The sequence below is a fragment of the Capra hircus genome, chromosome 8 (genome assembly GCF_001704415.2).
Source record: "Capra hircus breed San Clemente chromosome 8, ASM170441v1, whole genome shotgun sequence".
In the NCBI taxonomy this organism is placed as follows: domain Eukaryota; kingdom Metazoa; phylum Chordata; class Mammalia; order Artiodactyla; family Bovidae; genus Capra; species Capra hircus.
Genome location: NC_030815.1, coordinates 2,947,159 through 2,962,359, shown reverse-complemented (window position 1 = coordinate 2,962,359; position 15,201 = coordinate 2,947,159).

The window sequence follows — 15,201 nt, the reverse complement described above, 5'->3', positions numbered from 1 at the left end:
GCTGTGTTTTTAAATGAGTATTTGCTAAATCAGAACTTTTAATGTCCCATTTAAAGCAGAAAACGCATCACAGTTTCTTAATCTTTTTAACCTCAACAATCAAGTTGTAAAGAAGAATGTTCTTTTAAATATAATGTATATTTTATTTAATATTAGCTCAGCTCTATAATATTTCTTCACATAGCTTACAGGAATATTGAAAATTACAAGCATTAAAGCATTTTTTTTTAATAGGCGACAGGGTTACCTCACAAAATTTTGGTCATCCTGCTCTTCATTCCTAAACACAAATACTACTTATTGCCCTTATAATTAAATAGAAAATAAGACCTAAAAATGCCAAGCTTAAACCTATGGACATTACAAATAAAAAAATGTTGTTGCTAACGAGCAAATAAAAAACTTGCTGTCTAGTGGCTCAGACAGTAAAGAATCTGCCTGTAGTGCAGGAGACATGGGTCGATCCCGGGTCAGAAAGAGACCCTGGAGGAGGAAATGGCTATCCACTCCAGTTTCCTTCCTGGAGAATTCCATGGACAGAAGAGCCTGATGTGGTGTAGTCCATGTGGTTACAAAGAGTCAGAGAGATGTGAGGGACTTCTGCTTTCACTTTTTTTTCAAGCCTATGGACATTACAGATAAAAAATGTTCCTAGTGTGCAAATAAAAACTTACTGTCTCAGCTGACCATGAATAGAATTCTAAGACATGCAGTTAATTTAAGTGCAACTAATATATATAATTAATATATGATTAAGGATAATATAAATGAGTATAATTCACAGTATAAATGTAGAGTAATATTTAATGTTCATATTTTTAAGACAATAGTCCTATGAAAACTTAAATCTGAGAATTCATTCCAACAACAGGTGAAGTAAATTATTAAAGTTATCAAGTTGTCTGCAGCTGTGACTAAACCCTCCAGTATCTCCTTGACAATGTCCATTTTCCTCTGTCTGAATTTACTCTGGGTCCCCAGATCCACATGTATGAGACTTTTCACCTTATCTTGCTTTCACCACATAACAATTCAGAAATTTCCAGTGTACAGGAATGGCAGATCACATCATTTAAATAATTTCCTAACAAGGAACTACTGAAAAACAAATCAACCATGAAAATATGGGATAAATTAATTTTTAAAACATTAAATGCATGAAAGTAATGAAAAATCAGTAGAACTGAACAAGTGGAAAGTGAAAAGTTAGGGGAATACTATAGTAAGCCCAAATACCACTTGTTGCTCCAAGAGAGTTTCCAGATTAAAGTGAAAGTGTCACTCAGCCGTGTCCTTGCACCTTTACTCTGATAGCTTCAGAGGACAAATAGAATTGAAATAATATCTGAGGGCTTGTGCAACTGGAGAGTCCAGCAAGACTCCCTCTCCACAATAAGCTTGGACAGCTGAGGGCTAAACCTTCAATGTAAGTTGTTGTTCAGTCGCTAACTCAAGTCTGACTCTTTGCAACCCCATGGACTGCAGCATGCAAGGCTTCCCTATTCTTCACTCTCTCTTGGAATTTGCTCAAACTCATGCCCATTGAGTAGATGATGCCATCCAACCATCTCCTCCTCTGTCACCCCCTTCTCCTCCTGCCCTCAATCTTTCTCAGCATCATAGTTTTTTCAGTGAGTCAGCTCTTTTCATCTGGTGGCCAAAGTATTGGAGCTTCAGCTTCAGCATCAGTATTTCCAGTGAATATCCAAGGTTGATTTCCTTTAGGATTGGCTGATTTGATCTCCTTGCAGTCTAAGGGACTCTGAAGCATCTTCAGCACCACAGTTAGAAGGCATCTTCAGCACTCAGCCTTCTTTATGCTCAAACTCTCACATCCATACATGGCTACTGGAAAAACCATAGTGTTGCCTGTACTGACCATGTCAATGCAAAAGAGAATGATAAAAAGTCCACTCAGTATTATAGCTCTCGGATGATTTTCTGATATTAAGTTAAAACGTAATATAGCAAGTCACTGGATCTCCAGGAACTTCACAGAAATAAATGCAAATCTCTCTGGGAAAATGTATCATCTTTTTTATGTATCAAAGTATTTCTGAAAATGACTTTTGAGACATGGCATCTAACACATAAAGATATTCAGACTCACCATGAAACTGTACTCCATGATAAAGAACCAGCAGAAACAACACAGCTGAAAATCATGTGTGCATACAGAGGCTATTGAACATAGCAGATAAGAAATGAAATAACCAGGCTGTTTTCAAAAAACAGAAAGGATAACATGAAAGGCATATCTAGGGATGCAGAATTGAAAAAGGAAATACAGATATTATAAATTTTTAAAAATGGTGTTCTGTATAGTCTCGTACACTCTACACACAAGTGATAAGACAATAAACTGGAAGGCAGGTCCGAGTAAAAAGCTGTCAGATGCAGCATACAAGCGCAAGATGTGGTCCAGGAGGAGGGAGTGGGTGGGGGAGTAACAGCACTCAGAGATGATGTGCTTTGCCTTCAGGATGTTCTCAGGGCCATGTGCTTAGTCTCTCAGTCATTTGTGTCAGACTCTTTTGTGACCCCGTGGACTGTAGTCTGCCAGGCTCCTATATCCATAGAATTCTCCAGGCAAGAATATTGGAGTGATTGTCATTCCCTTCTCCAAGGGATCTTCCCAACCCAGGGATCGAACCCAGGTCTCTTGCATTGCAGGACCATGGCCACCAGCAAGGCAGGCACCATTGTGTACACGGGAGGTTTTGCCAATTACATGAACTGCTTATTTTAGCCAACTTTAAATACAAACACACTTAAACCAAAAATACAGAAATTAATTAGTGTACCTCGGTATTATTCTGTAGTATTCAAAATTATTCTGTGATTAATGCAGTTTCAGGGGTCAGATTGCCAAAGTTTGCATCCTAGCATTACCAGCTGCTAACGATGTGATCTTTACAGAAAAGGAAAAGTACACTTCCCTGAGTCTTGATTTATTCATAGAAAATAAGGGTAAAAATAGTCTTCACCCTTAAGGCAGTATTATGAAGACCTGAAAAAATGGCACACAGTAATTGTTGTTTTTAGGAGAATTATTTTTAAAAGTCACCTGTTTTTCTCTTTCTGAATTACTCCACACTATATGACAGTCTTTAGGTCCATCCACAGATCTACAAATGACCCAATATTGTTCCTTTTAATGGCTGAGTAGTATTCCAATTACCCACTCCAGTGATCTTGCCTGGAGAATCCTAGGGATGGGGGAGCCTGGTGGACTGCTGTCTATGGGGTCACACAGAGTCGGACACGACTGAAGTGACTTAGCAGCAACAGTATTCCATTTGTATATATGTATCACATCTTTCCATTCATCTGTCAATGGACATTTAGGTAGCTTTCATGTCCTGGTTACTGTAAATAGTTCTGTAACAAGCATGGGATGCATATGTCTTTTTGAATAATGGTTTTCTCAGTGTTCTTGCCTGGAGAATCCCAGGGATGGGGGAGCCTGGTGGGCTGCCATCTATAGGGTCGCACAGAGTCAGACACGACTAAAGCGATGCAGCAACCGCAGCAGCAGCAGGGTTATGCCCAGGGATTCATATGTGTGGAATATAGAAAAATGGTACAGGTGAACCTATTTGCAAAACAGAAATAGAGTCACAGACCTAGAGAATAAACGTATGAACACCAAGGAGGGAAGGGGGTTTGGGATAAATTGTGAAGCACTATATCACAATAAATTTAATAAAAAGTCACCTGTGAAATTTTAATAATATTGAATTCTTAAAACAAGTGGTACAAATACAAATTAATTGTCTACAGTTCAATTGCTTTGTGCTACTCAATGAGGAAAAAAAATCCCCAAGAAAAGGATAACAGTTTCTTCCTCACTTTCAAACACATTTTCTGTTCAGTATTCATTCCTCGTCATCATTATAACTTGTAGACTGGAGATATTTTCTCATATGGGCATACTTAATACCATCTGTATTGGATTGCAAAATATTATTATTTTGAAGGAATACATTTCTGTGCCACTAAAACCTTTTTTAAAGTTTATAAATTGCTAGTTTATATATTTATAATATAACCTAGTTCTCTATATTGCTATCTGTTCATTTCCAAGACAAACCATTCAATATCACGGTAATCTAAGCCTATGCCCCAACCAGTAACCGTGAAGAAGCTGAAGTTGAACTGTTCTGTGAAGACCTACAAGACCTTTTAGGTCTAACTAACACCCCCAAATAATGTCCTTTTCACTATAGGGGACTGGAATGGAAAAGTAGGAAGTCAAGAAACACCTGGAGTAACAGGCAAATTTTCTTTGGAGTACTGAATGGAGCAGAATAAAAGCTAATAGAGTGTTGCCAAGAGAATGCACTGGTCATAGCAAACACCATCTTCCAACAACACAAGAGAAGACTCTACATATGGACATCACCAGATGGTCAAAACCAAAATCAGATTGATTATAGTCTTTGCAGTCAAAGATGGAAAAGCTCTATACAGTAAGCAAAAACAAGACTGGGAGCTGACTGTCACTCAGATCATGAACTCTTTATTGCCAAATTCAGACTTAAGTTGAAGAAAGTGGGGAAAGCCACTAGTCCATTCAGGTATGACCAAATCAAAACCCTTATGATTATACAGTGGAAGTGAGAAATAGATTTAAGGGACTAGATCTCATAGACAGAGTGCCTGATGAACTATGGAATGAGGTTCGTGACATTGTACAGGAGACAGGGATCAAGACCATCCCCATGGAAAAGAAATGCAAAAAAGAAAATGGCTGTCTGAGAAGGCCTGAAAATTGCTGTGAAAAAAAGAGAAGTGAAAAGCAAAGGAGAAAAGAAAAAATATAAGCGTCTGAATGCTGAGTTCCAAAGAATAGCAAGAAGAAATAAGAAAGCTTTCCTCAGTGATCAATGCAAAGAAATAGAAGAAAACAACAGAATGGGAAAGACTAGAGATCTCTTCCAGAAAATTAGAGATACCAAGGGAACATTTCATGCAAAGATGGATTCAATAAAGGACAGAAATGGTATGGACATAACAGAAGCAGAAGATATTAAGAAGAGGTGGCAAGAATACACAGAAGAACGGTACAAAAAACAGCTTCACGACCCAGATAATCACAATGGTGTGATCACTCACCCAGAGCCAGACATCCTGGAATGTGAAGTCAAGTGGGCCTTAGAAACATCACTACGAACAAAACTAGTGGAGGTGATGGAATTCGAGTTGAACTATTTCAAACCCTGAAAGATGATGATGTGGAAGTGCTGAACTCAATATGCCAGCAAACATGGAAAACTCAGTAGTAGCCACAGGACTGGAAAATGTCAGTATTCATTCCAATCCCCCCAAAAAAGGCAATGTCAAAGAATGCTCAAACTAACTCGCAATTACACTCATCTCACATGCTAGTAAAGTAATGCTCAAAATTCTCCAGGCCAAGCTTCAGCAATACGTGAACCATGAACTTCCAGTTGTTCAAGCTGGTTTTCAAAAAGGCAGAGGAACCAGAGATCAAATTGACAGCATCTGATGGATCATCAAAAAAGCAAGAGAATTCCAGACAAACATCTATTTCTGCTTTACTAACTATGCCAAAGCCTTTGACTGTGTGGATCACAATAAACTGTGGAAAATTCTGAAAAAGATGGGAATACCACAACACCTGACCTGCCTCTTGAGAAACCTGTATGCAGGTCAGGAAGCAACAGTTAAAACTGGACATGGAACAACAGACTGGTTCCAAATAGGAAAAGGAGTACGTCAAGGCAGTATATTGTCACTCTGCTTATTTAACTTATATGCAGAGTATATCATGAGAAACGCTGGGCTGGAAGAAGCACACGCTGGAAGCAAGATTGCCAGGAGAAATATCAATAACCTCAGATATGCAGATGACACCACCCTTATGGCAGAAAGTGAAAAGAAACTAAAAAGCCTCTTGATGAAAGGGAAAGAGGACAGTGAAAAAGTTGGCTTAAAGCTCAACATTCAGAAAACGAAGATCATGGCATCCGGTCCCATCACTTCACAGCAGATAGATGGGGAAACAGTGGAAACAGTGTCAGACTTTATTTTTGGGGCGAGGGAGGGTGCTCCAAAATCACTGCAGATGGTGATTGCAGCCATGAAATTAAAAGACACTTGCTCCTTGAAAGGAAAGTTATGACCAAACTCGATAGCATATTGAAAAGCAGAGATATTACTTTGCCAACAAAAGTCCGTCTAGTCAAGGCTATGGTTTTTCCTGTGGTCATGTATGGATGTGAGAGTTGGACTGTGAAGAAAGCTGAGTGCCAAAGAATTGATGCTTTTGAACTGTGGTGTTGGAGAAGACTCTTGACAGTCCCTTGGACTGCAAGGAGAGCCAACCAGTCCATTCTAAAGGAGATCATTGTGTTCTCCTGAGTGTTCATTGGAAGGACTGATGCTCAAGCTGAAACTCCAATACTTTGGCCACATGATGCAAAGAATTGACTCATACGAAAAGACTCTGATGCTGGGAGGAATTGGGGGCAGGAGGAGAAGGGATGACGGAGGATGAGATGGCTGGATTGCATCACCAACTCGATGGACGTGAGTTTGAGTGAACTCTGGGAGTTGGTGATAGACAGGTAGGCCTGGCATGCTGTGATTCATGGGGTCTCAAAGAGTCAGACACGACTGGGTGACTGAACTGAACTGATACTTCTATAAATGTTTATCTTACTATCCAATAATTGAACTTCTGGTTTGCTTTGTCTATAAAAGCTTTTGAAGTCACTCTCCAACCTTGGTCAATATTTATATTTTTTCATAATTTGAGAGTGAATCTGTGATTTGAAAATTAAGGTCACATAATATCATAATATATTAGTTTTGTGACCCATATCACTTCTATGTTTTATAAATCAGATTAGTAATTTAAAAATTTCAGAGTTGATAATAATCTGTAGCCTGCTTACTTCAATGTATTTTGCAAAATGTAGAAAGCAACATAAATATTTAATAGCATAAAATGGAAGATTGCTTGGAAAAATGGCTGAAAAAATTTCTTTCGCCATAATCACTCATACATGTGATGGGACTTTTTAGGTTTTCCTATCAAGAAATGGAATCTGTGTGCCTCTGCCACTCCTTGAGTCTGGACTAGTTTCTTGGCTTTTTTTAAACAAACAGCATGTAGTAGAAGAGACATTGGAAAAGACCCTGATGCTGGGAGGTATTGGGGGCATGAGGAGAAGGGGACGACACAGGATGAGACGACTGGATGGCATCACTGACTCAATGGACATGAGTTTGAGTGAACTCCAGGAGTTGGTAATGGAAGTGAGGCCTGGTGTGCTGTGATTTATGGGGTCACAAAGAGTTGGACACGACTGAGCAACTGAACTGAACTGAACTGAACTGAGAAGAGACATGTGTCTCAAAAGGACTTGCATCTTCCTGCTCATTCTCCCAAAATGTTGCCCAAGCACCGTGGAGAGTAGTTCAAGCTTACTTGTTTGATGCTGAGAGACCCTCCTTGCCCCAGCAGACAGCTGGGCAACCCTTGGAAACATCAGGCTCTTCTTCAGAAGTCTGTTCTCTGCCAGGCTTCCCTCTGACTGCAAATGCTTTCGGGAGCCAAGCTAAGATCAGCCAAGCCTGGCCTGTATCAGCAGAACTGCCCAGTACCCACTCAACCCACAGATTTGTGAACAGTATAAAACATTTGTGTTGTATTAATTTGCCAAGTTTTGGTATCATAATACAATCAGTCATCTATAAAAAAAGTTACTGATTCAACATGAGTTTATATCATAAGTAGTGTGCCTCTTACTAATGGGCATCTTGGTACACATCTTTCTGCTTTTAATTGGAGGGTAGTTGCTTTATAACATTGCGCCAATCTCTGCTGTACAGCGAAATGAATCAGCTATATGTATACTTATGTGCTCTCCCTCTTGGACCTCCCTCCCACCCACGACCCCATCCCACCCCCCTAGGTCATCACAGAACGCCAAGCTGAGCTCCCTATGCTATACAGCAGCTTCCTGTGAGCCATCTGTTTCACACATGGTAGTACCTATATGTCAGTCCTAATCTCCCAGTTATTCTCACCCTCTCCTTCCCCGCCCATGTCCACAGATCCAGTCTGTATATCTGCATCTCTATTCCTTTCTTGCAAGTAGATTCATCTGTACCGTTTTTCTAGATATATGTGTTAATTTATGATAATTTTTCTCTTTTTACTGTTTTTTTTGATTTATACTCTATTTTTCTGCACATTAGTCAGAGTTTTACTTAATCAATGTCTTATAAAATAGTTACTTTTGTTCTTCAGTAGCTTTATCTTCCAAGTTCAATAGCTTTAGATGGATACTGTTCGAAATCTACCTACTGGCCCTTTTTTTGCTAAGACACATATTAGAAGAGCTGATTCCTCTTTTATATATTATCAAACTGCTCTGAATTCTGAGTAGCATATACAAATAAAAGCAAAGAATCAATGTGGAATATAGTAGTTTAGATAGCCTGAATTTTGCACTCTTTCAAAAATCAGTTTTTCCCTTTATACAGTTTATAGTACAACTTGACCTACATTCTTTCAAATCAAAGCCAACTCAAGTTAATTAATTTTAGGTATCCTAAAATTGAAGAAGCCTTTCAACCGAATTTTCCCTTGAAATTTAGTATTTTTAAATATTTAATGTTTATTTAATATTAATTCAATAACTAATTAATGGGCATAAAATATGCAATATAAAGAAACGTTCAGTAAAATAACACTGTTTTCTATTTTTATACATATGTTTATTTTTTAATTATTAGAAAACTGTGTCTGCAGAACACAGAAATAGATCTCTGGGATTCTTAAGTAATAGACCACTGGGCAGAAATGTTATTTATAATTTAAGAAAACAGTAGTCTAATGATTTTTCTTAACCAGTAAACTTTTTCATGGCTTCAGTTTCAGAGCAAATAAATATCTTCCAAGAAATCCTTGTCAGTTCACACAAGCAGAATTAATGTTTTTATTTCTGTGATTATCTCAAAGTTTTTCCCATTATGTATTTCACTTGTCTCCCCAACTAAATCTCATCTTCCTCAAGATGACACCACTTGAATAGTACAGACTTAACACAGTTGTGCTTTCTAAGGGTTCCTAAAGTTCCACTGGTTGGATTCAGTCTGTGTTAAACAGAATTTTACTGTTAATGTTCCTGTTCCTCATTTACTGGGGCAGTAAAAAGAAAAAAAAGAAAAAAAGATCTTTTTCCCCAAACTCTAAGAATGTGCAGACATTTTATGTTACTACTGAAAGACAGAGTTGGAATCCTGATACTGTACTAGTCCTTGGCATGGATATACTATAAAATCACATCTTAGGAACTCTTCTTTGAATTCCTTTTTTTCTTTCCTCTAGGCACAGAATGGTAAGACCAATAAAGACAACATGATTTTATTTTCATACTAGCTACATTGAAGAAATACCTTGATGGATAATTTTTCACTAAATGCTTGAAACTTGATAAAACAAATAAACAAAGGGAAAGCCTAGACTTGGAGAGAAAACTTTGAATATTGCTGTACCTAAAACTTTCATATTTCAAACACATAGAGAGGACATATAGAGAGGAATATTCCACATTCATTTTTTTAATTGATAGATGAAAGTGATTAAATGTGTTTGTTTGTTTCTCTATAGACTGAATGGAAGCAGAAAATCCGAACAGAGACACAAGTATCTCTTTTCTTTAACACTACTGCATGCTCACTTTCTTTTCTCTCCTAAAGATGAATAGAATGTAGCACAGTCATTAAGTGTGTATTGGTAGTTTGTTTTCCTTTTTGGTGTTTACTTCTGAAAATTCCCTTAAGATACTTTCAGGTTTTACCAGTGCTGTCCTTATTTTGTTTCATACATTCCTTTTATGTGTAAACTCACAAAGACCCTCAGCTAACCAAAGATTCATTCCTCAAAATTTATTCTTAACTATGGCAGTGTGTACCTGTGCACACTGAAGTTTTATCTGCGAATTCCTCAGCTTTCTGCCCTTGGAGCAAAAGGACAAAGCGTTGTTGTGTCCTGAGGCTTAATAGAAACTAAGACAATTGAGAGACTGATGTAGAAAAGATATTGTTCAGTCTGTAAAACATCCATTTTTTGCATTACTTTTATTGAATATCCTGTTACAGCCCATGAATTATTGGGGCGTATCTATTCCTTTAATGGGATTCCTTAATTTTTAGAGCTTGGTGCACCACTAAGAGAGAGATTTACTCTAATCTTCCCCTTTCCCTTAAATTATTTAGCTCTACAATTTATCAACAGATAGCAAAGAATGTTCTTCTGTCAATGAGAATCCAGTATATCAAAACCCACAAGGCCTTAGCCCAATAACATGGATTAAAAAGAAATGGTTGTTCTTTATTTATTCATTGAGCATGTATTATATATGTGTACTAAAGATGAGTCTAAAATCTGTGATGGGCTTGAAATATGGGAGGTTTTGCATCTATGGGTACAAAAAGGGTAGGGCATTAAATGTAGCAGAACCATCTTGATCATTTGAGAAAGACTCATGTTGTAGAATTAGTCAGTCTTTTATGTATAAGCAGCATTCTGGTAGTTTAAGTACAGTTTGTGCTATCATGTTTTGTGAAAGGGTAAATTTTCAGTGGTTTTATCAAACCTTTGAGATGTATACATTGGTGAAAGCCTGGATGAATTATGGACTCTCTTTATATAAGTTATCAAAGGTGGCATTTGTAATATATGCTAAAGAAATGGCTGCATAAGATGCAGTTTCTTGTCATTGGTTTGAAGACTGGCACTAAGGAATGACATGGACACAAGCTGTCAAGAGGGTGCTGGACAGGATTCTCATTAATCAAGGCATGATGATACTGATGGCTCCCTGCTGTGATGCAGCACAGAGGCAAATATCCGTACATGGAGTCTGACAGGCGGTGAATGACAGGTTTATAATTGGAGAGTAAGTTGGAAGCCAGCAGATAATGTTCATGGACTCTATATACATTTCATCCACTTTGTGGGCCTCTTATAATCTTCCTTTCTATAAAAATTGTATCTGCCTTCCTATTTCTCATCTTTTCTCAACTGCCGTGGATTCATTGCAGTTTTTTCTAGGTTAATGCACTGAAAAATATTGCTGATTATATTTTTTCCCATAACATTTTGCCATGACCGTTACAAAATGAACCTTCTGAATTAATTGAAACAAAGAATTAGATAAATTAGAATGTACTAAAGATTACTCCAAAATTCTCTAAAAATCATCATCCATTTAATCTGAAACATGTTTATTAAGTGTTTAATCAATAAATATTCAATCAGAGCAATTCCAAATCAAGTACATAATATTTAACAATTATAGCCACTTCATCTAGAGTGATAGAATAAATTAGCCTCAGACAGGTTGTAGACCCTCAGTTTCCTTTAACCACAAATGTGCTTTAAATATAGACTTTTACAGCCTTGCACTTAAAAAAATCAATAGAAACTTTTCACAGCAATTTCTAGTAAAAATATAATTCCCTTACATATTTCAGTTACATCCAGTAAAAATCATATTCAGTAAGAATCATATAAGATTAACTTTTGCTCTGACAATCAAACATAATTTTTAAAACTCGATAAAAAAGGGAAATCTATTCCATGTATCCATATTTAATTCTTTGCATTGTTATCACTCATTTCTTGGATTTCCAAATTTATTCTGTTTTAATTTTCCCTCTGTTTCTCAGATTTCCTTTAGCCACTTTTTTAGGAGAGGTCTTATTGTGAATACTTCTTTTAGTTTCCCTTCAATTGACGATGTCTTAATTTTCCTTTCATTCCTGAAGAATACTTTCACTGATATAAAATTTTGAGTTGACAGTTTGAGTTTTTTGTTTGTTTGTTTGTTTTAAATAGCATTTTTAAATGGAGTCCCCTACATTCTGGCTTCCATGATGTCTGAAATAAGTCCACTATCACTTAAACTATTTTTCCCCTATAAAGTAATATGTTGTTTCTCTCTGGCTACTGTTATATTTTTTCCTTAAAAGTTCGTAATTAAAGTGGGCAGTGGCAGAATAAGACCCAAGCCTCATTCCCTCACAAACACACTGACTTGACAACAGTACATGACTCAAAAACCTTTGGGGTCCCTTCTTAACAGGTGACCAGATAAGAAGTCACAGTATGCAAAGTAAGTGCCAAATCAGAATAAATGCATTGAAATGAGTAATAAAAGTTATTGTCTTCACTTAGTATGACACTTCCACAATGTCAGCATAATTCAGTGCAGTGTGAGGAAGATATCCAATTTGTGTCTTTTTCCTCAGGAAGTATTAAAGTTTTGTTAAATTAACATTTACTAAGTAGAGGCCAAGGGTGCTGGAAGGTGAGCAGTGGTTCAATAACAGACTACCGGAAAAAAACACAAAAATTAAAGAGATTTATTACTCACAGGTAGGAGTAGAGGTACACACTTCCTGGGGCCATGTAGGAAGGTCAAAGCCAGGACGGGTGAAGACAGAGAGAGCCAGGGCCTGGGGAACATACCTTTATTAGGGTCTGTTCATGGAGTGTTTTGGGGTTTCTGGAGAATTCAAGCCAAGAAGAATGGGGTTTGATATGCTCTGTGGGGTTCTTATCTAAGGGCACAAAGTGGAACTCCCTGGGAAGTGGCAGGAATGTTTATCACGAGGGCTATTAGGGGAACCACCTCAGGAACTTCCCCTGCTGGCTCAGACGTAAAGAATCTGCTTATAATGTGGGAGACCTGGGTTTAATCCCTAGGAGGATCCTCTGAAGGAGGAAATGGCAACCCAATTCAATATTCTTGTCTGAAAAATTCCATGGACAGAGGAGTCTGGCAGGTTACAGTCATGGGATTGCAAAGAGTTGGACCCGACTGAGTGATTAACAGTTTTTTCCCCTGGAATAAAATTTTGAAGCTGGACAATGTCTTCCATAACTTTTATGTTCAGCTGTGAAGATGCCATGCAGATGAATGGATTTTAGCTTTGGTAGAAACCATCTGGAGTTAGCACTGAATGTGGAAAGTATTTTTCTATTAGAATACCATAGCAGTGGGATTCTTGGACAGTCACTGTCTCAGACATAGCTTTGACTATACAGACGTTTGTCAGCAAAGGGATGTCTCTGCTTTTTAATATGCTGTCTAGGTTTGTCATAGCTTTTCTTCCAAGGAGCAAGCATCTTTTAATTTCATGGCTGCAGTCACCATCCACAGTGATTTTGGAGCCCAAGAAAATAAAATCTGTCACTGTTTCCACTTTTCCCCCATCTATTTGCCATGAAGTGATGGCACTGGATGCCATGAGCTTTGTTTTCTGAATGTTAAGCCAGTTTTTCACTGGCTTAAGCCAGTCTTTCACTCTCCTCTTTCATCCTCATTCAAGAGGCTCTTTAGTTCCTCTTCGTGTTTGGCTATTAGGTTCATGTCATTTGCATGTCTGAAAGGTTGTTGCTGAACAAAAAGACGCTGGGATTCTTGGCCCCAGAGGAGAAGAATTCAATCCGGGGCCAGAGACGAAGCTTGATCACTCAGAGCTTTTGTGTAATAAAGTTTTATTAAAGAATAAAGGAGATAGAGAAAGCTTCTGACATAGACATCAGAAGGGAACAGAAACATTACCCCCCTGGTAGTCTTCAGCTGGATGTTACATAGCCACTAGCAGTCTGTTAATGAAAGAAAGGAATGTCTTAAAACTCAGAATGGCACCAGGCCCCTCATCCACAAGACGCATTTTGGGATAATCTTGGCACCAGATGATTCATCCTGGCCATAAAACAATTGACTTGAATCTTGTAGAAGGGCAGATTTCCATACAAATAGTTTTGTTTACATAGATTAGGGGAACGATATCTGAGTATAACATACTTGCTCGTCAAGTAGGTTCTGAGCCATTAGGCGGAACCAACTTGAAGACAGTCTGGGGTAAATGTATAGTACATTAACATAGCTTAAGACAAACATTTCCATAAGAAAAAGGCATTGGTTAAACTCAAGGTTTGAGAATAGTTAACTTGAGGTGAAACCAGGTGTCATTATGGCAACACAGTATTTTAATAGAAACCTTCTTTTAAATTTGTATAGAGAAGGAAAAAAAAAATATCCCTAGTTTGTTTCCTCCTGCCACTTAAGAGAGATAAAAATGTCTGACACTTGGAGCCTATTTCCTCAGTTTGGAGACCCCTGGCCTTCCTGCCTGTTACTCTGTCATATCTGAGGGTGTTATTTCTCCTGCTAATCTTGATTCCAGCTTGAGTCATCCAGGCCAGCAGTTCTCATGATGTACTCTGCAAATAACTTAATCTTGAGAGGGACTTCAGAATTCTCAGAATTCTTGAGAATTTAGCCCCTGTTATTGTTTAGTCGCTAAGTCATGTCTGACTCTTTGTGACCCTATGGACTGCAGCAAGTCAGGCTCCCCTGCCCTTTACTGTCTCTTGGAGTTTGCTCAGATTCATGACCATTGAGTCAGTGATGCTATCTAACCATCTCAAATATTGTTGCCCCCTTCTCCTTTTGCCATCAATCTTTCCAGCATCAAGGTATTTTCCAGTGAGTCAGCATCAGGTAGCCAAAGTATTAGAGCTTCAGCTCGAGCATCAATTCAGCCCATAGCTATTCCCAAATGATACAAACTTGCCTTGGATCATCTAAAACTAGCAGTATTTGTGTATTCTCTACATTTACAAGTAATTGTAATAATTCTATATAAGTAGGACCCTAGTTATGATTAACTAAATTATGTAGCACCCTTATGCAGACCAAATACTGAACTATAATAGCTATCATATGGCTTCTCTATATTTTTAAAGGCTTACAACACAATAAACCATTGCCTGATGTCTATAAAAATTTTTTCAATATATGGCATAAATGGGATATAAAAATAAGAAAAGATGAGTATTTTATTTCAATGAGACACTCGCTTAACTTTGAAGTAGCAAGGCAAGCGATCCATTTTTGCTTTCATCAGTTAAAATGGCCTTGCCGATTTCTAGAATTGTTGTTCATCTACTTGTGATAGAAAACCGATGGTCAGAGAACTTACAAGAGGAAAAAAGAATATTGAAAATTTGATGAGTTCAAGATGAGAAGTGTTCAGAATCATTAAACTCATTCACAGAGGATTTTATCTATATCTTTCCAGTGTAGATAACAGGGCACTCCATCAAGTAAAAGACTCCAAATTTAATTATCATCCTGTTATTAT